Source organism: Puma concolor, chromosome D1 (assembly GCF_028749965.1).
Source record: "Puma concolor isolate L17-30 chromosome D1, mPumCon1.1.hap2, whole genome shotgun sequence".
In the NCBI taxonomy this organism is placed as follows: Eukaryota; Metazoa; Chordata; class Mammalia; order Carnivora; family Felidae; genus Puma; species Puma concolor.
Window position 1 is genome coordinate 8,997,805 of NC_141676.1, and position 26,140 is coordinate 9,023,944.

Sequence of the window (26,140 nt, forward strand, 5' to 3'; positions counted from 1 at the left end):
CTGGAGGGTAAGTGAGTCTAGGTGTTGCAGGTGAAGGGGTCAGCCTCCTGGAGGCACAGAACCTCCGGGAGGCAGAGGGCAGGCAGAAGGGCTCTGAAGGGGGGAGATACAGGTAAAGGATAATCAGGACAATGTCCCAATCCTCTCATTTTTCTGTTAGGCAAGTTTGAATTTCTGTATTTTGAGATTTCTGAAACTAGCCCTCATCACATGGGATGTATTTGATCACAAAGTACCAGGACAATTTTTGTTTTAAACAAACACACTTAGGGGCGCCTGGGTGGCTCAGTTGGTTAAGCATCTGACTTCGGCTCAGGTCATGATCTCGCAGTTTGTAGGTTCCAGCCCCACGTTGGGCTCTGTGCTGACAGCTCAGAGCCTGGAGCCCGCTTCGGATTCTGTGTCTCCCTAGCTCTGTGCCCCTCCCCTGCTCACACTCTGTCTCTCTCAAAAATAAATATTGAAAAAAAATAAATAAAACACACACACACACATAGGGGCACCTGGGTGGCTCACTCAGTTAAGCATCCCACTTCAGCTCAGGCTGTGATCTCAGGGTTCGTGAGTTCGAACCCCGCATTGGGCTCTGTGCTGACAGCTCAGAGCCTGGAACCTGCTTCAGATTCTGTGTCTCCCTCTCTCTCTCTCTGCCCCTCCTCTGCTCATACTCTGCCTCTCTCTCTCTCTCTCTCTCTCTCTCTCAAAAATAAACATTAAAAAAATAAAAAAATATATTTGTTCCCTCTCTTTTCAAAAGGCTCCCAATGTCACCTATACATTAAAAAAAATTTTTTTTTCCCCTTGGGGAAACACAAGTCTTCTTGTCTTGAAGTTTTGCCAATAGCCAAAAGTTGGGGGAAGATACTCCAGGGTTGTCAGGACAGAGCCTGGAAAGCAGTACTGGCCTGGGAGTAAATGGAATTAGCTGCGACCTTGGGCACATTAAGGTTCCTCTCTCAGCCTTGGTTTCCTCATTTGTAACATGGCTCAGGCTTGCATTCTTTAAGGCCGCTGCCAGTTCTAGCTGTTTATGATCCTTTCAGAAGTAAGGTTAATTAGGTGCGTGGAACTGTTTGGGGTCAAAAGCAAGGTGTGATTATAATATAATGTAACTAATTTTCCTGTGAGGTTGGTAGGTTGGATCAAATGTTTCCAGCAATAGCAGCGTTAGTGAATTACTGCTATGTCTTTAGTGAATTTCTGCTATGTCTCCAGTGTTCCACTGGGACTTAGCACGTTGCTGGCTCTCATGGCCCTGCCCTTGCACATTAGCCGACGTGAATTAGTATCTGGGAGATGCAGCTGTGCATGTAACTGATGTTCCTTTATTTCTTTGTCCGTTGGGGCATTTTTGTTTATTTAACTTAAAAAAAAAATTTGTTTTTAAGCAACCTCTACCCCCAACGCGGGGCTCAAACCTACGACCCTGAGATAGCAGTCGCATGCTCCTCCAACTGAGCCAGTCAGGCGCCCCCGATGTTCCTTTTTTTTCTTTTTTTAAAGTGTATTTATTTGGCTTTAAACCTACAGAGACCTTGCAAGAGCGATACCTAGGATAATCCATATGCCTTTCACTTAGATTTTTACCAATGTTACTTCGTTTTTTGTTTTTGTTTTTTTTTAACATTTATTTTATTTTTGAGACAGAGAGAGACAGAGCATGAATGGGGGAGGGGCAGAGAGAGAGGGAGACACAGAATCAGAAGCAGGCTCCAGGCTCTGAGCCATCAGCTCATAGCCCGACGTGGGGCTCGAACTCACGGACCGTGAGATCGTGACCTGAGCTGAAGTCGGACGCTTAACCGACTGAGCCACCCAGGCGCCCGGTACCTCGTTTGTTTTAATCTATGTACAGGTTATCAGTAGCATCAGGTTTGCCGGATCGTTTGAGAGTAAATTGCAGACGCCACGACCCTTTACTCCCAAATACTTTAGCATGCATGGACATCCTGTTTAATAACGCAATACAATCAGCAAATTCAGAAAACTTAACATTGGCAAGGGGCGCCTGGGCGGCTCAGTCGGTTAAGTGTCCGACTTCAGCTCAGGTCATGATCTTGCGGTTTGTGGGTTCAAGCCCTGCGTCAGGCTCCGTGCTGACAGTTTGGAGCCTGGAGCCTGCTTTGGATTCTGTGTCTCCCTCTCTCTCTGTCCCTACCCTGCTCACGCTCTGTCTCTCTCTCTCCTTCAGAAATAAATAAACATTAAAAAAAATGAAAAGAAAACACTGGTAAAATATTCTTATCTGACATACAGCCCATTTGTAAGTTTTATTAACTGCCCAACCACTGCCTTTTGCCAAGGTCTTTATTCCCATTTTGGTTTCAACCCATGTCCACAATCCCACCTGACGTTCAGTTCTCCTGGTCTCTTCCATCTGGTTTCTTCAATCTGGAACAGGTGCTCAGCTTTCCGTTGCCCTTCATGACACTGATATTTTTTAAAAAAGATTTTCATATATTTTTTTAAGTTTTAATTTATTTATTCTTGAGAGAGAGCCAGAGAGAGAGAGAGAGAGAGAGAGTGAGTGAGCAGGGGAGGGGCAGAGACAGAGGGACAGAGTGAGAATCTCAAGCAGGCTCCACACCGTCAGGTCAGAGCCGATGATGTTCATGAACCCTAAGATCATGACCTGAGCCGAAACCAAGAGTCAGACGCTTAACTGACTGAGCCACCCAGGGGGTGGGGGGCGACATTAATATTTTTTTAATATGTGGGGCTGGTTGTCCTCTAGAAACGTCCCTCGGCCTGGGTTTGTGTGATGATGTTTGTTTCCCTCTTGGTTAGATTCGGGTTATGCACTGGGGGCAGGAATACCACGGAAGCGGTGTGGGATCGCTTCTCAGGACCCGCAGGACTTGGAGCTCTTGATTAAGGAGCAGATGGCCAAGCTTCTCCATGGTAACAGTGCCATGCTTTCCCTTTGGAATTAACAAGTTAACCCAAGTTTTTTTTTGAGAGAAGTCCAAGTTCGGGCAAGTTTATTTCGCAAGCGCACAAGGGCTCGGTGGCATGTGGGCCCCAGCCTTGGCGTGCTGTCCGGCCGGGGCTTTTGCGAACGGGGTTCTGGTTTTGCAGCACAGAGTAGCTCTCTGTCTCTCCTCACGAGGACAAAGAATTCGGTGCATGAATGCTTGCCATAGGCGGAGAATGCCATGTGCTGTTTACCAGCCTCTGAATAGCCCTGCGGTGGCCGGCAGCCGGGACCCACAAGCGCTTCTCAAAGCTGAATGTAGAGACTCCGTCATGGGCCACAGCGAATGTGTGGGGAACATTCTGCTGAGGAGTGCGGTTTCAGTTCCCTTTAAAAAACCTCTGTTATTTTCCACCACACACTCGAGAGGCCTGGCCTTAATGGAAACGCTTCCCAGCAAGGGGGCCAAGGGCTGGGAAGGGTTAAGAATGAAAAACCCCTCTCTTTGGACAGGACATTCCAGTCCACAAAGTGCCTTATCACTTGAGATCTCACACCGGACTCTCAGCTCTGTGGGCAAGGAGGCATAAAAAAAGGTGAGGTTAGGGGAGGTGAAGCGATCCGTCTCAACTCACAGAGCTGGGAATAGGTGACTCTGATAGGTCAATGCAAACCTTCTGACTTAAAAAAAAATTGTGTTTTTTTTCCCCCCTTTTCCCATGATGCTATTTCTGTTTCCCTGTGGAAACTGGGGATCTTTTTCTGGGGAGGTTTTAGGAAATGGAAGATGTCTCTTGAAATTTGTAGGGCCTTGACCTTTCAACGACATCCCTAAAGTAGATATTAAATACATATGTGCAAAGCCTCTCTCCTCAGTGAGCTTATTGTCTCGTAGGGGAATAATAATAATAGCTATCTTCCTAGCCGTATGATCTTGGGCAAGTGATTAAACCTCTCTGTGCCTCAGTTTCCTACTCTATAAAATAGGGATGATATGGTACCTCTCTCTCCTAGCATTGCAATGTGTTTGGCATAAAGTAAAAACTATGTGTTAGTGATTACTCTTGAATACTTTGTGTTAGGCATTCTATATGATTGTACATGCTTTTTGTCTCTTTTGACTTCTACAACAACCCCAAGAAGTGGGTACTCTTTTTCTTACTTACAGGCAGACAGAGGCTCCGAGAGGTTAAGCAATGTGTTCAGGGTCACACAGCTAGAATGTAGCAGCATTCAAGCTGGGTCTGGTCTGACTGAGAAGGCCGTGCTTTCTGCTTGCTCTGATTACGGGAAAGACTGTGTTAAAAACAGTCTATAACTGTTTCAAGGTCTGGAGAGGATTGTGGGGTACACAGTGCAGCAAAGGGAACAGGAGGAAAAGGTGGAAGTGAAGTGTGTGGGGAGGTTGGGGGGGAGCAAGAGAAGGGTGGGGAACTTGGAACGAAATTCAAGACCACGGAGCTTAGCTGCTTTCTGGTCCAGCCCAGAAAGGAAAAGAAAAGGCTCTTAATCAATTTGCCCATTTTGGAAGCAGGAGGGAGACTCCGGGCCTCAAGCAAAGTGGTTCAGCCCCCTCAGCTGCTGCCAGCCCCGCTGCTCCTGCTCAGTGTTACCCAGGGTCTCTTCCTCTCCAGAGTCTTCCCTCTTCCAGGCTGATGATAAACAAGGGAGTAACTATAATCAAAGCATTTGCATTATAAGTAGCCCCACTCCCTGTCCCTGATCGCTGTCCTGGCAGCATGGAGACCTCTGGGCTGGCTCCAGCCGGCGGCCTTGGCCTCGCTGCCCCACAGCCCTGGGAATGCAGGCCAAGGCCTACGCACAGCCCTCTGGCCAGCTGGGGCCCTGTGGGGCTGACCTCCCTCTCTGGGGCGTGGAGGGGAGGGGGGGCCAGGCAATGTGAAGGGGATTCAGAGAAGAGTCATTCTCAGACTGTGGAGAGAGCCTCCCTTTTTTATTCTTTGGCCCTGATGGCTCCAGGGCTGTGGCCAATTAGAACCGGAGACTTGCTAACAATCTGCGCTGTGAGGACCTCCCTGCTTCCAGGGTGAGACGCAGCAGCCCCATCCACCCGCCACCCGCACCCCACCCCAGGGGAAGGAACTGAGGCCCCCACCAACTGGGACCACTGGCCCTTTATTCTGGAGATGATGGGGGCTCCAGGGAAGAAGGAAGCAGAAATCTATAGGGAAAGCAGAAGAGCAGGGCCTGGGGGCCTGGAGCGGGAAGGCAGCCGGGAGGAGCAAAGTGCTAGGAGGAGAGAGGGGAGGAGGGAGATTGGAATGAGCAGCTGGGAGCGTGAAAGTGCGTGTAGAGGGGAGGTGAGAAGAGAGAACGCGCAGGGAGCAAGCAAAGGGGCAGCTTAGCCTCGCCTCCTATCTCCATAAGCCTCTCCTGGCTCCCCAAAAGAACTTCAGAAACAGTGAACATGCAATGTCACTTTGTCCCCCAAACTCCAGCCTAACTTCTGTTTTTTGCTTCAGCCCCAAACCATATGACACCCTTCAGCCCTCCTCCCCCCCATTCCCCCCCCCCCCCGCCCCATACTGTAATCACGGGGCCTGCCAGTGTCCAGAGAGTAAAAGCCTCCCACAGCAACTGCATCCCAGAGGAGTAGAGGGGAGGGAGGGAGGAAAGCAGAGGGGAGAGGGCCAGATCCAGGGAGTATCTGCCACCCCACCCTGTTCTGTCGATGTGCCAGTCACCAGGCCATCCTCGGTCCGGTCCGTGGACCTTTTTCCAGGCTGAGTTTTTCCCACCTCAGGGCTGCTGTGAAGGTGTCGATGGTGGCCGGCTGGGACTGGGGGAGGGGCACCGTTGGTAGGGAATTGGGGACAGAAGACTCTGGGGAGGGGCTGTTCAGAAGGAAGGTACTCGAGGCCAAGGCCACACCTCCAATGGCTTCCAGGAGAGCTGGCCTCCTTACCCAGTTGAGGAGGGACGGAGGGATGCTAGCTAGCTCTTTCCTTAGGCCAGACTTCCCTCAAGAAATGCTGTGTTTGGGGCGCCTGGGTGGCGCAGTCGGTTAAGCGTCCGACTTCAGCCGGGTCACGATCTCGCGGTCCGTGAGTTCGAGCCCCGCGTCAGGCTCTGGGCTGATGGCTCAGAGCCTGGAGCCTGTTTCCGATTCTGTGTCTTCCTCTTTCTCTGCCCCTCCACCGTTCATGCTCTGTCTCTCTCTGTCCCAAAAATAAATAAACGTTGAAAAAAAAAAAAAATTTAAAAAAAAAAAAAAAAAAAAAAAAAAAAAAAAAAAAAGAAATGCTGTGTTGGAGAGTGACTGCGCCATAGATGTTAATACTTAGGATATTTACATTTAAGAAGAGGGCTGGGACCATCAAATGATGAATGGATGAAAAAGATGTGGTTTATATATACAATGGAGTACTACTTGGCAATGAGAAAGAATGAAATCCTGCCATTTGCAGCAACGTGGATGGAACTGGAGGGTATCATGCTGAGTGAAATAAGTCAGTCAGAGAAGGACAGATACCGTATGTTTCCACTCATATGTGCAACTTAAAGCAACTTAACAGAAGACCGTGGAGGAAGGGAAGGGGAAAAAATAGTTACAGAGAGGGAGGGAGGCAAACCATAAGAGACTTTTAAACACAGAGAACAAACTGAACGTTGCTGGGGTGGGGGCCAGGGGGGCGGGGAAAATGAGTGATGGGCATTGAGGAGGGCACTTGTTGGGATGAGCACTGGGGGTTGTATGTAAGTGATGAATCACAGGAATCTATCCCCCCAAGCCAAGAGCACACTCTATACACTGTATGTTAGCCAACTTGACCATAAATTATATTAAAAAATGAAATAAAATTAAGTTAAATTAAATTAAATTAAATTAAATTAAATTAAATTAAATTAAAAAAAAAAAGAGGGCTGGGGCGCTTGGGTGGCTCTGTCGGTTGAGCGTCCGACTTAGGTTCAGGTCGTGATCTCACCACGGTTCATGAGTTTGAGCCCCCGCACGGGGCTCAGGCTCGCTGCTGTCAGGGAGGAGCCTGCTTCAGATCCTCTGTCCCCCTCTCTCTCTCTGCCCCTCCCCCGCTTGTGCTCTCTTTAAAAAAACAAATAAACATTAAAAAAATTTTTAAAGGGGGCTTTTGGGCTCCAGGGATGGGTCCCTTAAGGTGTTTATTTCAGACCAATGGGCGGGCCAGCTCCAGGCATTTGGGGACAGGAGAGCCTTTTAGCAAAGCCTCACAAGCCGCAGAGGTAGGTCTTGTTTTCCCCACTGGGGCCCTGAGAGCTCAGCTTTCAGGGTCGTAGTGGGGCATTTGACCCCTACCTGTCTTGAGGTCTCCACTCTGGCCCGGCTTTTAACAACCTCCGGCCTTTTCAGCCTGTGGCCTGGGCTCTGTATCCTCACCTGAATGTGTGGTTTCCCCCAGGGGGCACGGCGGCCATCCTGGCCTCTATCCTCTGTGTCCAGTGGCCAGGCGGTGGGGAGGGTTGGAATGAGAACAGTCAGGATGGAATAATGACCGGGCATTTTCTACTTGTAACAGTGCAAGCTCAGTTCACAACTTGAATTTCAAGTGGGCCCTTCAGGAAGATTAGGGAGGTCAAGTGAGAGAGTGGAGGCAGCCATTGCGGATTGTCTAAATTCCTAGAAAATAAATTCTAGGAATGTAGCTGTGGGGAAGGAGGAGTGCCAAGGTGAGCACACCCCGCTTGGGGCAGGGGGTCAGAGCTGGTAATCCAGGAGGCCCCGGGCTGGGGAGGAGGTGGCTTTTTCGTCTTCTTTCTGTATTTGGACACCCTGGGTTTCCAAAAATCACTTGTATTTGAATCAGATCTAAGAGACAACACTTTTTTTAGCCAAGGGCTTTTTTTTTTTTTTTTTTAATCCCCACTGAACTTCAGTCCCTCTTATGGAGGAAAACCGCTCCCTCCTAAACACCGCTTTTGGTGACTGCCCTTTGTTTGAAGTAATCATTGTCCCTAGAAATGGGAAATTACACATTACGTTTACCGAAAGGAAATAAACACCTTGGATGACTAGGGTTCTTGCCCCCAGGGAGCGATCCCCGACCTTGCCCGCAAGCTGGGTGGGAAGCCTGCACACTACATCCTGCAAACACATTCACTTTCGGTGTTTGACCATTTCTGCAGGGGAAATGGTTGGATCCTGTGTGTCCCACGAAGCTTGCTTGCCGTGTCCTTGTTGCGTCATCACGGAGGACCTTTGCTAGTCTTTTTCTGGTTGCAGAAGCAAGTACAGGAAAAAACATGGGGAACGGGGAGTGTCTCCTGCTTACTCTGTTCAGACATGGACTGGACTCTTGTTCTGTGTTCACGGGTATCTGATGAGCTCTCACTAAATAAGAGTGAATAGGAATGCTTTATTGAGACGGCCTGAGCCACAGGCAGGTTCACGCAGGTAGGAAAAGGTCTTGGAGGTGGCTCTGAGCACTGTGTCTGTCTCAGCCTTTCCGTGTTCTGGCTCCGTGGTCTCCCAAGCCCTCCCCTGCTTTTCACTCTGGCCATTGTCAACCCCGGCAGCCTCAAGCTGGCCTCTGAGCCCCACGCAGCTGTTTCCAGTGCTCTTTAACATTCCCTGCTGTCTCCAGCCCCCTGACTTTTAAGCAGGTTTCTCTCCCCCATCCGTTGGATTTCAGTTTAGGCGGCATTTCTTCCTGGGATTCTTCTTCCCTACCCCCCACCCCCACCCCACACCCCCCACGTGCCTGTGCATTCGTGCTGGTCTGTGGCTTCCTGTTCTCCGCATTATTCATACTAATTTATCAGTGACTAGTTGCTTGTCTGTCTGCCTCCCCCATCAGACTGTCAGCTCTGTGAGGGAGGGATGCAGCCTGCTTGTTCAGCATCACCGCTCCGGCACAGTGCCAGGCACACAACACACGGCAGAAACTCAGTAAGCCCTTCTATTGCTATTTTGTCACTTCATACACTTCCCCTTAGCAACATGAACTCCAGTTGTTCGCTGCCCACTCTTGTGTATTTCCCCGGTCTCCACCCTATCTCCAACTGGTCAGCCTCTACTTGGGTAACAAAAACAAACAAAACAAAACCTAGAAAATCAACAAAAGAAACACACACCAGAACTGGTTCTCTGGTAAGTTACTGCTAAGGGGTTTTGCAAATCAGCTGTTCTCCTTGAGCAGTTGATGAGTCTGATTTGACTTCAGCAAGGATGGGAAGCGTGCAGCCCGTCTGTCAGCAAACTTCAAAATCCACACCTTGCCCGTGTGCGGGACTGCCTCTCTGGGGTGGGAAAGGACGTAAAAGAAAAGCCTGGAGACCCAGGAGGTGAGATGGTGGTTGCAGAGGGCAGAGGGGGATGCTGAATGCAGATGAGGCCTGCAGGGGGTTGGTTGGAGAGGAGGAGTGGGGCTGGGGGGAGGTTCCAGATGGCCCCCGCCAGAATTGCAGCGGAGATCTGATGACCAAGAATTGAAGCGAGGAGGAGGGGCTCCCTAAATCTGATCACTTTGCTCCAAAACCGGTGGCTGGCATCTGAAACGTGACTCATTGCCTGAGTCTGGGAATTGACTTTTGATTTTTCTGTTCCCAATGATTATTTTTTAAAATTTAATTAGTTTATTTTTATAATATTTATTTTATTTTTGAGAGGCGGGGGACAGAACAGGGCGGGGCAGAGAGAGAGGGAGGCACAGAATCCGAAGCAGGCTCCAGGCTCCGAGCTGTCAGCACGGAGCCTGACCCGGGGCTTGAACCCACCAACCGTGAGATCATGACCTGAGCCGAAGTCAGATGCTTAACTGCCTGAGCCACCCAGGCGCTCCTGTTTTTATTAATTAAAAAGAAAAAAATGTCTTTCTGATGAGATTCTGAGTGTTCCGACCAGGCTTTGTTTTACTCAGAGAGTAATACAAAGAAAGCGCCTTCTTTTGCACACCCCCCCCCCCCCTTCTGGTCCCTCCCTCCCTTCCTTCCTAGTGAAATTTTTGACCGGAAAGCCTAGCCAGGATGTGGAGAGTTGTGTTTTCCACCTGAAGCAAGGTGGGGCTGCCCTTCTCTTTGTTGCGACAAACTGCATCACCCCCACCCTGCCGTTCTCCTCTTTGAGCTGGACAAACACAGCGGCAGTGGCCCCGTTGCCAGTGCAGACCTTTGCAGAATGAGACAAAGCCCTTGTGTATTTTGCCGGGAAGCACTTGGCTGTGACGTCCAGGCATGTGAGCGCACAAAAGCGTTTGCGGTGCCCCCGCACACGGCGCTCACACGCACGCCTTCCGGAGCCTCCTTCGAGGACAGCAGGGCCGGAGTGTGGTAAACGTGTTTATCTTTCTCAGGTTTGGGCAAAGCCCTTCTAGGAAGTAGATTTTGAGGCGTTGAGATCAGAAACCTCCTGGGGAAGTGGTATGCAATTGTGTGTTTTCGTGTGGTGCGGCGTGTTTGAGCGATGGCCGGTTGTCAAGAAAGAGATCCCATTTCTTTTTTTTTTTTTAATTTTTTTTTTCAACATTTATTTATTTTTGGGACAGAGAGAGACAGAGCATGAAGGGGGGAGGGGCAGAGAGAGAGGGAGACACAGAATCGGAAACAGGCTCCAGGCTCCGAGCCGTCAGCCCAGAGCCCGACGCGGGGCTCGAATTCACGGACCGCGAGATCGTGACCTGGCTGAAGTCGGACGCTCAACCGACTGCGCCACCCAGGCGCCCCAAGAGATCCCATTTCCAGCCCAACACAGACTTGTCCTTTGGCAGCTGACTGGGTGTTTGTGCTGGCTCCTTACCTACAGACAGCAGGGCCCTGGAGGGAGGAAGGACTCCCCAGCTGAGGGCGAGAGGATATGTGAATTGGTGGGTTAGGAACCCTCCAGCTGATTCTCCTAATTTAAAGTGGAAAAGAGGGGAGCCTGGGTGGCTCAGGTCATGATCTCAGTTAGTGGGTTCGAGCCCCACGTCGGGCTCCGTGCTGACAGCTCAGAGCCTGGAGCCTGCTTCGGATTCTGTGTCTCCCTCTCTCTGTGCCCCTCCCCTACTTGTTCTCTCTCTCTCTCTCTCTCAAAAATAAAACATTAAACAAAAATTTTAAGTGGAAAATAGACGAGATGGAGGTGGTTCTTTAGCCAGCCTGATTTCCAGTGTCCACTACCGAGCAGTTTAAAACTCACTTGGATTTTATAAACCATGAGGGCTCTGCAAAGCTGCTCACCACGCCCTGTGTCGGGCTCTATGAGGGACTGCACGTAGGTTTGGGAGGAACAGGTTGAAACCTGACTTTGATCATTAGCAAAGCCAGCCTTCCACAGCAAACATGAATCTCCTGGCCAATCAGATTATCTCAGCCTTCCAGCGCCCGTGTGAACTGGCTTGACAGAGAAGCTGGCTGGGCCAGGGTTCAGGTGGGGCAGCCTAGTGCCTATAAGGTGTGATTTGAAGGCCTCAGGAAAGACCCACCCTGGCCTGAAATGTCTTCCCACTGGCTCATCAAGGATGTCTGCAATTTCACTGTTAGTGAGTCATTCCTTTGTGTTTACCATGGACATTCTCCTTGCTGTCCCTTTGAAATGCAGGTTGCTCTGGGGTATAGACCTTACATTCTTAACCTTCTCACCTTAAATTCTACTATTAATCTCTTGGATAAACCACCACCTCTGTTCCAGTTTTTCTCTTTCTAGTTTTATTGAGATATAATTGACATATAACCTTGTGTTAGTTTTAGGTGTGCCACGCAATGACTTGATATTTATATACATTGCAAAGTGATCCCCACAATCAGCTTAGTTCCACTTTCTAAATCTTAGGCCTCTCTCGAGTCACCTCACCTACGCTGTTCCCTGTGTTGTTCGGTGTAGACAGGAAGCAGAGCTGGAAGCCAGGTGGCCTGGTGTGGGGACAGAGGGGAGGAGGAAGGCGACTGAGGGCGCTGAGGACCAGCAGGCTCTCACGTAGCTTCCTGGCCCCATAAGGGCTGCCGGCCGCAGTGCTCTGGTTCCAGATGGCGCGCGAGGGGAAATGTCCTCTCTGCTTTTGGCCGTGGTGGAGCCCTGTCAGTCCTTCAGGGCTCCTTCCCTCGCTACTCTGGCTTCCTTTCCCTCACTCTCCGCACCCGGGCTATCCCTCCTTCCAACCAATCTCTCGTAGGCAGCCTTCCTCACTGTAAGGGGCCCCCTGAAGAAGAGGGCCTCTCACTGCTACCCCGAGGTGCTACAAGCTCCCGAGCCAGACCAGAGCGGGGTGGGGGGCACCCTTTCCTCTTTCCGCACTTGTGTCTCAATCCCTCCACGAGGCTCCAGGCAGGGGCCCCACAGCTGCCAACTACAGACACCCCAAGTTGGGCAGCTGGCTGAAGCGGGCGTGGAGGCTGCTCAGTGAGGGGCCAGCCAGGGGCTGCGGGTCTGCACTAAGGCCTTAAACCATTCTTGCCTCTTCCTCTTTCCCGGGCCTGGAAGAGATGAATGGAGCCTATCGATGCCATGGCCCTGCCGCGAGGCACGTCGTATCAGCCCGTGCCTCTCTCCCAGAGTCACCTCCCTCCCTGCAAAGTGGATATGCCATAAATTCCACTGGAATGTAGGCTCCATCAAGGCAGGTATTTAAAAAAAAATTTTTTTTTTTTTTTTTTTTTTTTTTTTACATTTATTTAGTTTTGAGAGGCAGAGAGAGACAGAGCACGAGCAGGGGAGGGGCAGAGAGAGAAGGAGACACAGAATCCGAAGCAGGCTCCGGGCTCTGAGCCATCAGCACAGAGCCCGACGCGGGGCTCGAAGAACATTTCCAAAGATTTCATTTTTTTCCCTATTTTGCCCATCTCCCCACAAAAATTTAACTTTTTTCTATCTTTTTTGTTTGTTTGTTTTGAGAGAGAGCGAGCGCATGCACGCTAGAGTTTATGAGCAGGGGAGAGGGGCAGGGGGAGAGAGAAAATCCTAAGCAAGCGCCAAACTCATTGTGGAGCCCGATGCAGGGCTCGATCCCATGAACTGTGAGATCGTGACCTTGAGCCAGAATCAGGAGGCGGACGCTCAACTGAGCCACCCAGGTGCCCCTCACATTTTAACAGCTACTCAAAATTGCCCTCCCAAAAGGCTGTATCCACATACATTCCCACTCCATACCCTTACTGGTTTTTAATTTAATTTATTTATTTGAGAGAGAGAGAGAAGAGGTAGAGAGCAAGCAGGGGAGGGCAGAGAGAGAGGGAGACAGAATCCCAAGCAGGCTCCATGCTGCCAGCGCAGAACCTGATACAGAGCTTGAACTCACAAACTGTGAGATTATGACCTGAGCTGAAACCAAGAGTCAGGCGCTTAACCGACTGAGCCACCCAGGTGCTGCAATACCCTTATTGGTTTTCAGAGATCTCTTATTTTTTTCCCAATCTGTTGGCCAAAAGCCATTATCTCATTGTTAGAATAAGAATGTTCGGTTCAATCCTCTTGGCCGGAAATTGTGAGTGATTCACATTAGTAACATAACCACATGTATAGTAATAATGCTATTTAATTGCTATGTATTCTGTTACTTAGTAACTATTTTACATGGAGTGAGTAATAACCAGGAATAGGTACAGATCAGTTTTCTCCCCATATTCCACCATGACCTTTATTTATTTCTATTTTTAAAAAAATTTTCGGGGCACCTTGATGGCTCAGTAGGTTAAGCGGCTGACTTCGGCTCAAGTCATGACCTTGCGGTCCGTGAGTTCAGGTCCCGCGTCGGGCTCTGTGCTGACAGGTTGGAGCCTGGAGCCTGCTTCTGATTCTGTGTCTCTCTCTCTCTCTCTCTCTCTGACCCTCCCCTGCTCACTTCTCTCTCTCTCTCTCTCTCAAAAATAAATAAACATAAAAAATTTTATTAAGAAAATTAAAAAATAAATTTATTTGGAAAGAGAGCGCAAGCGTGAGTGGGGGAGGGGGAGGGAGAGAGGGAGAGAGAATCCCAAGCAAGCTTTGTGCGGTCAGCGCAGAGCCTGAGATGGGGCTCAATCCTATGGACCGTGAGATCATGAACCAAAATCAAAAGTCAGACGCTTAACCAACTGAGCCGTTCAGGCACCCACCCTGCCCCATGACTTTTAGATGTAAAACACAAGAATCTGGGGTCTTGGAGGGTGCAGACCTCCACTTCTCCCTGCTTAATCTGTCTTCAAAGCGGCTCCAGTGAGTTCTTTGGCGCCACAGCCTCGCCTTCCTTCATGTCCCTTCCTGCCGCACAGCGGCTGTGTCCCGGAATGACATGTCACATGGTCCAGTCTCAAGCAGCAGTATGTTCTCTGCCTCTGGGTTTCTCCTTTAATCAGTTCGGAACACGTCAGCTCGTTTTGTCCTTTGCTTGACTTTGAGGTTATCATCAGGACCATCTTCGGGTACATCAGAAGCTATGTCATGGGCTGGATCCCACCTTAATCTTGTCCAAGCTCACACATCACCTCGGACAATGTTTTCCACAGAGAAGTGCATTTTTCTTAATGTTTATTTTTGAGAGAGAGAGAGCGAGCGAGCAGGGGAGGGGCAGAGAGAGAGGGAGAGAGAGAATCCGAAGCAGGCTCCAGGCTCTGAGCTGTCAGCACAGAGCCTGATGCGGGGCTCGAACCCAAGAATCGTGAGAAGTGCATTTTAAAAGGAGGAAAAGCTGTGAGAGCATTTGGGATTTTACACTATTTAAATTTCGTGTCTATTTCCCTCCCTTACTCCAACCTTGACTCCATGTGTTCTTTGCTCTATTCTTCTCAACCTCTGTATCCAGGATAATATAAAAATGGCAGCTATAAATGATTCTTCCCCCCTGTAAGTTTTCTCTAGGCCTGGTTCTTTGTTACTGACAACATCTAGCTTGGAATCATTTAGTGACTCTGGGGCACCTGGGTGGCTCAGTCGGTCAAGCGTGTGACTTTGGCTCAGGTCATGATCTCATGGTTTGTGGGTTTGAGCCCTGCGTCGGCTTCTGTGCTGACAGCTTGGAGCCTGGAGCATGGTTCGGATTCTGTGTTTCCCTCTCACTCTGCTCCTCCCCAACTCACGCTCTGTCTTTCTCTCTCTCTCTCAAAAATAAACATTAAAAAAAAAAAAGAATCATTTACTGACTTTTCTATTACTCTTCAACCAAGTTGGAACCAGCCTCCAATAAGGCTGGATTGAATAATGGCTTCCTCCTTTGGTTTATTAGGATTTTAAGGGTTGTGACTTGTTTTGATGGTTTCAGATTAATTTTGCAAGTTTGTGTCAGAAAGCCATTTACTTGAAAATTGGATTGTTCCATTTTCTAAAGTGCATTGGAACAGAATTCCTGTTCTGCCCTTTCATCCGGTCCAGCTACTACAGGATCTTTATTTTGCTGGTTTTAGTAATATTACTTTGTTCTTTCTTTTTTTTTTTTTAAATTTTTTTTTTTCAACGTTTATTTATTTTTTGGGACAGAGAGAGACAGAGCATGAACGGGGGAGGGGCAGAGAGAGAGGGAGACACAGAATCGGAAACAGGCTCCAGGCTCTGAGCCATCAGCCCAGAGCCCGACGCGGGGCTCGAACTCACGGACCGCGAGATCGTGACCTGGCTGAAGTCGGACGCTTAACCGACTGCACCACCCAGGCGCCCCTGTTCTTTCTTTTTTAAAAAAATATTTATTCATTTTTGAGAGACAAAAACAGAATCCAAAGCAGACTCCGGGCTCTGAGCTGTCAGCACAGAGCCCAACGTGGGGCTCGAACTCACAGACCATGAGATCATGACCTGAGCCAAAGTCGGCCACTTAACCCACCGAGCCACCCAAGTGCCCCTTACTCTGTTATTTCTAAAGCGCACAAGTTTTGGCCACAAGGTACGCCAACAGGACGCTGCTAGGTGATCTATATATTTAGCTAAGAACCATACTTTCTTCAGGGATCACTCCTTATTTTGGATATTCTAATAACTTTGGCTTGGACATTTCCCCCCTACCTCTGCCACTTCCTAACTGTGTGATCTTGGGCAAGTTACTCAAACTCTCTGAGCCTGTTTTCTCTTGAGTAAAACGAAGTAAGAGTAGCTACTGTCTCCACAGTGGCCACAAGGGGTTAACACACAATTTAAATTGTGGTTGGCACGTGGTAGGGGCTGATGTGTTTGCCATTACTATGCAGTCCTTTCTGAAAGAAAAAACATTCCTTTCTTCTGTGGTTATTTGGACTGCTTCTGAGTCTCATTTTATAATTGAAAACTGAAAAATTAAAATAGAAGAGAGAATCACTCCGTGCTCAGTTACTCAACCAAACCCTATATGGAAAAGGCAAGATTGTTTCTCTAAAATAATTCACACCTGATTAATCTATTAGAATTTTTGAAAATTTGTGGACGAAGAAGAATCGGTGCAATCGGATTAATCTATGTGTAGGTTTTAGGAGCCTTGGAAGTTTTCATGCCACTGGTGTTCTCATTCAGCAGAAAGAATATTCCTTCCTTCCTTCCTTCCTTCCTTCCTTCCTTCCTTCCTTCCTTCCTTTCTTCCTCCCTTCATTCCTTCCTCCCTCCCTCCCTTTCTCCCTCCCTCCCTCCGTTTCTTCCTTTCTTTCTTCCTTCCTTCCTTCTTTTCTTCCTCCCTCCCTCCCTCCCTTCCTTCCCTCCCTTCCTTGCTTCCTTCCTTCCTACATTCCTTCCTTCTTTTCTTCCTCCCTCCCTCCCTCCCTCCCTCCCTCCCTCCCTCCCTCCCTCCCTTTCTTCCTTCCTTTCTTCCTTCCTCCCTCCCTTCCTTCCTTCTTTTCTTCCTTCCTTCCTTCCTTCCTTCGTTTCTCTCTCTAAGCCACAAACATTTCCAGAGTACCTGCGACACTGTCCTAGGCTCTACAAACAGGGACACAAAGACAAATAATCCATGGTTCCAGCCCTTAGGAAAGTCTAGTGGGGGATCTTCTTATTACTCATGGTGAGGAAAAATTTAAGTGCCCCCAACATCCCTCTGAGAGCTTGGGGCAAGGGAGATAAACCATCTGTGAAAAGGAAGCACGAATAAGAAGATTCACCAGTTTGAAATTGAATCCCATTCATCAAGCTCCAGGTTGCTTTCTCCCAGGAGAAGAGTAATTTCTTGGGATGATGTTCAACTTGTGCAAACCCATGGAAAGAACATTCCGTTGAAGTTGCTGATAGCAATCATGTTCTCCATGAACTGGTTTCCATGTTGCTGCCAGATGGAATCCTGGCATCGGCCAGGGAATCCCGTGGCCAGGTGGGCCTGCCTTCCTGATGGGAGCCCCCATCCAGGATGGTTATCCAGGATTGGAGTTCTCCCACCGAAAGTTTCAGGAACTCCTCCGGTGGAGTCCACTGGTTGGAACTCCTGTGCCACAGCATCAAGCTTGGTGCTGGACAGAGAGAAGATGCTCAGCAGACGGTAACTCACAACCCTCCTTTCCACACCTTCGCTCGACAGCAACTTGTTCTCAGAGTTACATGGTACCTTAAATCCCCGTGGACGGGGACCTGGTCTGCTGAGCTGATGAACCCTAGATAGCATTGTCCCCCTTGTAGGAGGTTCACTGGACTTTCACAGAAGGATGTCTTTCAGTTTTTGCCAGCTCTCTTAAGATTCTGTCATCTCTCCCACAGGCAGAGCGTCCAAGTGAGGGAGGAGGAGGCCGGGCTGGGATGTGGTTGGGGGGCAGAGTTGGGGCCTCGGGGTTTTTCAGGCACCCGTTGAGACATGTTAATCGGTTGGACGATCTGAAGAGTGGCCTGTGATAATCCTTGTCCTTTGTTAGAACACACCACAGCCTTCAGCACTGGGATGCAAGGACCAGACTAAGCCCGAGGAAACTGGCAACCGAGCAGGGCAGTTTCGATCTCCATCCCAAATGCAGGTGAGAGAAGGAGGGGGGCCTGAAAGAATGGCTGTGGGAAGGGTACCCTCCATCCAGCAGAGGGCTCATGGGAGTGCCTGCAGAGGACCGTGCCTTCCCCGGCGGTGCAGAAGTCTCTCCCTCCCCGGGGGCTAGGAATTCAAGTCTTCCTCCCCATTCGGCAAAGCGTGTGGAGAATGCACTTGCTACAGAAGAATTGTCAAGGCTTGCTCCGCGCCCCCCCCTCCCTTTTCTTCCCCCCAGTTAGTTTACATACAGTGAGGGCTTCCTTTGAAAGGAGGGCTGCTGGGGATTGTTTACATGCTTATAGGACAGTGTCTATTTTTCGGGGGTGGGGAGGGGCAGAGAGAGAGGGAGAGAGAATCCCAGGCAGGCTCCACGCTGTCCGCGCAGAGGTCGACTCGGGGCTCGAACTCACAAACCATGAGACGGTGACCTGAGCTGATATCAAGAGTGGGACGCTTAAACTGCTGAGCCACCCCGGCGCCCCCTATAGGACAATGCCTATTAAATGAAGAGTTCAGGGTGGGGCCGAGGCCAGAGATTTACGATTAAAGGGTTCCTATCCAGGTCTTGTTGAAAATCAGCCAGGGTTTAAGGAAAAACTATAAAGGAAATATTTTCTCAGGCCTCCTGGAGGGGAGGCACCCACGTGAAGGGCGAGACGGAGGAACAAGTAACTGCAGAGTGGAAGTCCTGGATCATAGGGGACCGACCAAGGGCTGTTGGCTCAGTCCAGGCCGTAGCCATGATTTGGGCCTGCACAACAATTAAACTTTTTTTTTTTTTTTTTTTTTTTTTAAGTTTACTTACTTATTTTGAGAGAGAGAGAGGGAGGAGAGGCAGAGAGAGAGAATCCCAAGCAGGCTCCATGCTGCCAGCACAGAACCTGATACAGGGCTTGAACTCACGAACTGTGAGATCATGACCTGAGCTGAAACCAAGAGCTTAACTGACTGAGCCACCCAGGCGCCCCACAATTGCACTTTTTTTCTTTTTTTTTTGAGGTAATTGGGCACATTTAAAAATCTGGAGATTTCACAGAAAATAGGGAATGTATGGCTTTCCTTGAAATGTGAACATCTTCATGGAACCTGTCAGCTGGAGCAAGTGACAGTCCTGTCACTGGGGAATTGGAGTTCAGCAGCACCCCCTTGTCCCAGGGACCCCCCTCCTGCATCCCAGCACTGCGTGGGGCTGAGCCCTCCGGGGGGTTCTGTGCATCCCCTCCCCTCACCCCTTCTCTCCCCAGCACCCCACCTCTACCCTGGCATCTCCTGTCCACTAATAAATCTGTGCGCGCCCCCTTCCCTGTTTAAATTTTTTTTTTTTTTTTTCAACGTTTATTTTTTTTGGGACAGAGAGAGACAGAGCATGAACGGGGGAGGGGCAGAGAGAGAGGGAGACACAGAATTGGAAACAGGCTTCAGGCTCCGAGCCATCAGCCCAGAGCCTGACGCGGGGCTCGAACTCACGGACCGTGAGATCGTGACCTGGCTGAAGTCGGACGCTCAACCGACTGCGCCACCCAGGCGCCCCTACCCTTCCCTGTTTAAAGACAGTCCCCTCCAGCTAGCTGTGGTGCTGTCCCTGTGGAGCCAACCTGCTAGAAAGGGTGCCTCTTCCTTGCCTCCTACTCACCCTAGTGCCCCCCCTCCACCGCCCCCCTGCCCTCCCCCCTCCCCCCAACTAAAGTTGTTCTTGCTTATCCTTACACTCTGTGCAGCTCAGTCCCTGGGCACTTGGTGCCGTGTGTCCCCCCCCTCCTGGAAGGCTTCTCCTCCCTCTGCTTAGTGACATCTCTTGATTTTTTTTTTTTTTAAGTTGATTGATTTATTTTGAGAGTGAGCGAGCGAGTGCGAGCTGGGGAAGGGCAGGGAGAGAGAGGCAGAGAGAGAGTCCCAAGCAGTGCAGGGCTCGAACCCACGAATCGGGAGATCAAGACCTGAGCGGAAACCGAGGGCCTGAAACAGTCAACCGACTGAGCCCTCCAGGTGACCCACATCTCTTGTCTTGAGGTCTGTGTGGTTAGGGGGGACTCTCCCCTCCCTTCCCAGGCCCTCTGGGGGCTCTCTTCTCGCAAGCTTGCAAGTGGCAGAACTTCCCAGGGACCTGGCCTGGGGTCTTTATTTTACTGACTCTAGACTCTCTCTGGGTCACCTCGTGGGGCCTGCTGGTTCAAGCCTGCTTTTCCAAGCGCCAGGCCTGACGTCTTAGATTTTCATTGTTTACTGCAGTCGCCTCCTAACTGGTCTGCCTGTCACAGATATGTCCCCTCCGCGGCTGGAGTGAGCTTTAAGTAGAGGCCAGCCTAACATCTTTCACGCCAGCTGAGCAAAGTGCTCACAGGTGCCCAAAGTCACTGTGCCGGTGCCACCTCCTGTGTGTTCACGATGCCCTTCCACACGCCTTCTGCTTCCTGTTTTTGCTGGGCATTTGAGTCACGAACCCAGGCCCACCTGAGCCTCTGGGCTCGGTGTCCCTTCTCTGTGTTCTCCCATGGTGCCCGGGCATCCCTATTTCGGCTCCCACAGTACGGGGCTTCCACCAGACTTCACATCCAGTGGGGACCAGGAAGGTCCCCGGCACAGCGTGCCAGGCGCATAAAAGAGATGATTGCAAGAGCTTCGGGCTGGCTTCCCGGCCGCACATGGCCGGATAGTCCTCTCTTGCCCCTTGGGGAGCGAATTCTAGCTTCTCACGGTGTTTGCCTTGCCCACGCAGCACTTTTTGCTTGTACGGTGTACTTCGTCGACATTTATGAAGTGTCTTGAGATTTAAAGGTGTTCGGGATCCTTCCTCAAAGGACTTGTTAAACTCTGGTGCATAATATCTAGTCAGTTCGATGAGCATTTATCGAGAGCCGGCGCGGAAGGAGGCGGAATTAAAGCAGCCGAGAACAGGGATTCAGATCAAGTGTGTGCAGCTTAGAGGAACTTGCTGTGGCTTTTTGTCTGGCTGTGGCTTAGTCTAAACTAGAGGGAGAGATTACAGTTATATTTGTCGGGGACTCATCAACAGACCGTGTCACAGGCTTTCCCCGGATCACGATCCTGGGTGGCTCAGCTGGTTGAGCATCTGACTCTTGATGTCAGCTCAGGTCTTGATCTCAGCGTCGTGAGTTCAAGCCCCGCGTTGGGCTCCATGCTGAGTGTGAAGTCTACTTAAAAAAAAGAGGGGGTTGGTGGTGGTGGTGGTGGAAAGAAACCAACTTCTATGTCCCGCACTTTCATGGACTTTGAAGCTGAGTTTTGTGTCAACATGACTTCACTGGGATGCCGGAAATGAACCATTTCTGCCCCTGCCAGGAGCCTCCGGCTCTCTCTAAATCAACTCCTCCGGAGGATTTTGCCCTTTCCCTTAATAGTTAAAAACACGTTTGAACGGCACACAACTTGTGTTTGCTTCCTCGCGGCAACACGGCTGTCAACTGTGGTCATAAAGGCGTTTCGGGAAGCAGATCAGCGGGTGTGACCAGAAAGCCACTGCTGCGCTTTGAGATACGACCGCGAGGTTTCAGCCAGGGGGCTTTTCAGTCGAGGCATCTCCCCGGTCACACAGTGTCCTAAGGGCTCAAGTGGAAGCCTGGGAAATTGGCCACAGTGTCACAGGTCACGCTGTCTGGCACCAGGAGCCGTGTAGCCCTGCTCTGGGACTGCACTGCTTGGGGTCGAATCCTTGTTCCTGCCCAGACTCTGAGCTTGGGAAGTTCCAGTGTCCTCATTTGTGAAATCCTGGTGGGATGATTGGGCGACTCCTCTTACATGGTGGCCGCGTGGATGGAGCCCCTTGGTCCCTAGATGGTGCTTAGACACATAGTAAGTGTGAGCTGTTGCCATTATGCCCTTTCATCGGCCTCGCCTGGGACTGTTCACCGTGGGCACTTGCTCTAGGTCAACAAAGCTGTCATCAGCTGTCCCCCACCGTTTGCGTACCTCACTGTCCCTGTGCCTGGCATTCGAGTCCCCTTTGCTCTCTGCTTCTCTGAGCATCTTATTGCAGTCCTGTCCTCTTCCGTATTGTCCTTGCTGCCTGCAACAAACTTCTGTTTTGCCCCTGCCCGCCCCCCCACCCCCGCAGTTCTCTCCCTCTCCCAATTCCAAAGCCTCTGGATGGAATGGATGCAGACATTCCTGTGCCCATGGCTAACCGTGGGACAACTCTAGGATAATTTTTCATTTGCCTTTGTGTTTGTAAATCTTATAGAACCCTTGCCGGTGGACTAACCCGTGAGATCACCATCTATTTTCTAAAAGTTCTCTTTCCCTTCCCTCCCCTCCCCTCCCCTCCCTTCCCCTCCCTTCCCCTCCCCTCCCCTCCCCTCCCTTCCCCTCCCCTCCCCTCCCTTCCCCTCCCCTCCCCTCTCCCTTCCCTTCCCTTCCCTTGCCTCCCCTCCCCTCCCCTCTCCTCTCCTTTTCTTCCCTTCCCTTCCCTTCCCTTCCCTTCCCTTCCCTTCCCTTCCCTCCCCTCCCCTCCCCTCCTCTTCTCTCCTTTTCCTTCCCTTCCCTTCCCTTCCCTTCCCTTCCCTTCCCTTCCCTTCTCTTCTTGTTTATTTACTTATTTGAAAGGAGAGACAGAGTGTGTGAGTAGGGGAGGGGATAGAGAGAGAGGGAGAGAGAGAATCCCAAGCAGGCTCCACACTGTCAGTGCAGAGCCTGATCCCAGGCTTGAACCCACCAACCGTGAGATCCTGACCTGAACTAAAATCAAGAGTCGGACGCTCGACTGACAGAGCCACCCAGGCGCCCCACCATTTCGTTTTTTGCCTCTATGAATTAACTACTTAGGTCACTCGTATCAGTGGAACCATACAGTATTTGTCCTTTTGTGTCTGGCTTCATTTCACTCAGCATACTGTCCTCATGGTTCAGCCAGGTTGTAGCAGGTGTCAGAATTGCATTTCTTTTTAAGGCTGAATAATGTTCCATTTGTACGTGTATATATGCATGCCGCATTTTGTTTATCCATTCGTCCATCCATTATGGACATTCAGGTTGTTTCCACATTTAAAACGTGAGTCAAATAACGTCATTCCTCACTCACAACCTTCCCTTGCTCTCCCAATGACTCGAGGCAGATCTCAAGGGCTTGCGAAGGTCTGCTGGCCCTCACCCCTCTTCTGACCTCAGCTCTCGTCTTTTATTGAGCTCCGGCCACAAGGGACAAGGGTTTCCTTGCTCCTTCACCTCAGGGCTCCTGCATTTGCCATGAACTATGCCTGGAACGTTCTTCCCTCGATAAGCTCTTTGCCCTCCAGTGTCACTTGACCGGAGAGCCTTCTTTGATACATAAAGTAACAAGCCCTCCTTCCCCTGACCTCAAGCACCGCCATTTACCCATTTCCCTATTGCTCCCTGGAGTAGATTAACACCCTAATTTGCTGGCTTCCTTCTTCCTCACTAGAAGGTAAGCTTCATGTTGTCAGGGGCTCTGTTTGGTTTCCTCTGGTGTCCTCAGTGCCTAGCGCATAGTGTGCTCAGTTCGTATCTGTTGAATGAATGGGCGGTGCTTTGAGGTCCCCACCTTAACGGACCCCTGATGTTTCTGTGCCTCTGACCATTGGGCAGAGGCGACAAGATCCCCAAGATCCCGCTGCTGTCAAGGCTTCAGTGTCATCCTTCTGGCCCAGGGCAGCTTCAAAATGAAGTGAAACTGGTTGATCAGCATTTGCCGCTCCCTTTGGCCTCAGTGGGTTCTTAACATGCATGTCCCTGATGGCTGCAAGGATTTCTCCTAAAATACACAGCCCTTCAAAGATGTGTCCCACACGTGGTGTTCCTTACACGGGGCTCTTGTGGGTATCTTCTCAGGGGCCTGAGGATTCGACCCGATTTGAAATTTTGTTTTCACATTTTGATGACCCTCTGTGAAAAGAGAAAGAATGGAAGCGTACTTACTTTTGTGTTTTTGTTTGTTGATGACCGTCTTCCTGCCAAGGAGTGCCACATAAGTGGTTCGCGGGAGGTGTTCGCTTTTGTCTGTGGATGGTACTCTCGGTACCCAGTGACCACCTGAGGCAATGGCCTCTAATTCTTAAACTGGGGTCATTGGTTCGTGGAGGTCTTCCTGCAAATCTGTGATCATTTTTTTTTTCCTGTAAAAGGTGTCTGAATGAGAAGTATTCGGACTGCACCGCCATTAACCATGAGCTAGAGTGAAGGCTGAGACACGATACCAGGATAGAAATCTTCCAGGCTCCAGGTGGTTGTTTCACAAGGGTCTGAGTCAGCTGGAGACAACGGGGTACAAAAACAGAGGCAGGAACCTTGGCTGTAGAGTCTGGAACAGCCTCTGTCTCTGAATTAACCGTGTGGCCCTGGGTTTGTCAACTCACCTTTCTGGGTCTCAGTCCTTCATCTTTAAGTTCTCTTCCAGCTCAGACATTTGGTTTTGTGAGGTCCGTCGAGCAGCAATGTCCATTTGAACACCACCAAGAGAAATACTTTGTTGGTACCGAGCCCAGGGCACTGGCAATGAGGATTAACAATGACTACATTTGACGGGTGTCCATTTAAATCTTGCTTTCTCCAAATGGCTTTTTCTGAAGACTTTATCTAAAATCACACCCTGATTTCTGTCCCATTTATCCTGTTCGATTTCTCTTCATATTCTTTTCCTATGTTTTTGAGGAAATCTGACTCTTTTTTTTAAAATTTTTAAATGTTTATTTACTTCTGAGACAGAGAGAGACAGAGCATGAGTGGGGTAGGGGCAGGGAGAGAGGGAGACACAGAATCCGAAGCAGGCTCCGGGCTCCGAGCTGTCAGCACAGAGCCCGACGTGGGGCTCGAACTCACGGACCGTGAGATCACGACCTGAGCCGAAGTCGGTTGCTCAACTGACTGAGCCACCCAGGTGCCCCGAAATCTGACTCTTATTATCATTATTATTTGGTCATTTCTTATCATCTCTTTTCCTTCTAAAGGTCGACTCTATAAGGTGGAGTCTTTTCTAAGACTGTGCCCCAGAACCTTGGGACACTGCCTGTCATTTTGGAGACACCAGTCAACATTTGCTGAAAAGCCTAATGATTTGAGCACCTCGTTTGGTTTGGGTACTGTCCCAAGTGCTTTACCCTTCAATCAGTACGTGCATTAAGGAAGAATTATTATTAGCCTTACGCAGTGGCTGAGAAAACTGGGGTCTCGTGACTTACCTCTAAGGGTCAGAGCTGGGACTTGAACCCAGGTAAGTTGTCCACCTTGCTGTATTCACCCCTAGCTTTGGGACCTCTACGGGAGGGCTCCAGTACCAAATGCATCAAGGCACAGGTAGGGCTCTGTTTTTCCTCTCTTCTTTCTAATATTGCTCTGTTCATGGGGAAAGGGAAAATCAAACTCTCATTTACTGAAGAGGCTGTACTTTCCCCATTGTGTATATCCCTGGCTCCTTTGTTATAAATTAATTGACCATAAATGCATGGGTTTATTTCTGGGCTCTCTAGTCTGTTCCATTGACCCATATATCTGTTGTTATGCCAATACCATACTGTTTTGATTATTGTAGCTTCGTAATATAGTTTGAAAGCAGGAAGTGTGATGCCTCCAGCTTTGTTCACCTCTCTCAGGATTGCTTTGGCTGTTTTGTGGTTCCATACAAGTGTTCGATTGTTTTTTCTATTTCTCTGAAAAATGTCCTTGGGATTTTGATAGAGATGGCATCCACTCTGTAGGTTGTTTGGGGAAGTGTTGGCAAAAATCAAACTCTCAGAGCCCTCCCTGACTGCCTTTGTTTGCTCTGGCTGTACAGAAAACACTGGGCAGAACATTCCAGAACTGGGTGGCTCGTTAGCTTTCCTCTGGTTCCACCCATCCCTTCATTTTATTTTACTTTATTATTATTTTTTAAAAATGTTTATTAAGTTTTGAGAGAGAGTGCAAGTAGGGAAGGGGCTTAGAGTGGGAGACAGAATATCTGAGATAGGCTCTGCTCTGATGGTAGCCAGCCAGATGTGGGGCTTGATCTCGCTAACCTCGAGATCATGACCTGAGCCAAAGGCAGACGCCTAACCGACTGAGCCACCCGGGTGCCCCAACTCCCATAATGTCTTGAACTACAAATTGGCAAATTCGTGAGCCTTCAGCAGTCTGACCGGTAAACCAGAAGGCCCGTGGAGGGAGTGCCATGACCCACCCCACCTAGTCTGTCGCCATCTAGTGGCCCGCTCGGGTGTCCCCTAACGTGGGTGCTGTTCAGTTTCTGTAGAAGCAGTTGCTCACTGAGGTCCCTGCCTCTGAGCAGGCCGCCCTCCAGGCATTTCTTCTTCATCTGAAAACCACATCTTTCAAAATGTCATCTTTTGGGGGGTCAGATGCACCAGGATGAGCTTCAGGACCATGACGTGGGCATCTTTGTATCTTCATGCTCCTGACCGTTAGCTGTTTCCATCTTTTTCCTCCTAGGCCTCCTAGGGGTTAAATGCTATCAGGAAGAAGCAGGGCAAGTTCCCCTGCT

General features: G+C 49.9%; 1 long non-coding RNA gene across 5 annotated transcripts in view; it reads left to right on the plus strand.

The window, feature by feature from the left end:
* The first annotated feature begins 6,625 nt into the window (after window positions 1-6,625).
* The window catches only part of LOC147576413 (uncharacterized), a 55,766-nt gene continuing 36,251 nt past the window's right edge, over window positions 6,626-26,140 (plus strand). For 3 of the 5 annotated variants that reach the window (XR_015240776.1, XR_015240780.1, XR_015240779.1), the window contains exons 1-2: window positions 9,006-9,193; window positions 17,588-17,686. This is a non-coding gene — a long non-coding RNA (uncharacterized LOC147576413). The other 2 variants (XR_015240777.1, XR_015240778.1) reach the window with 2 other exon arrangements.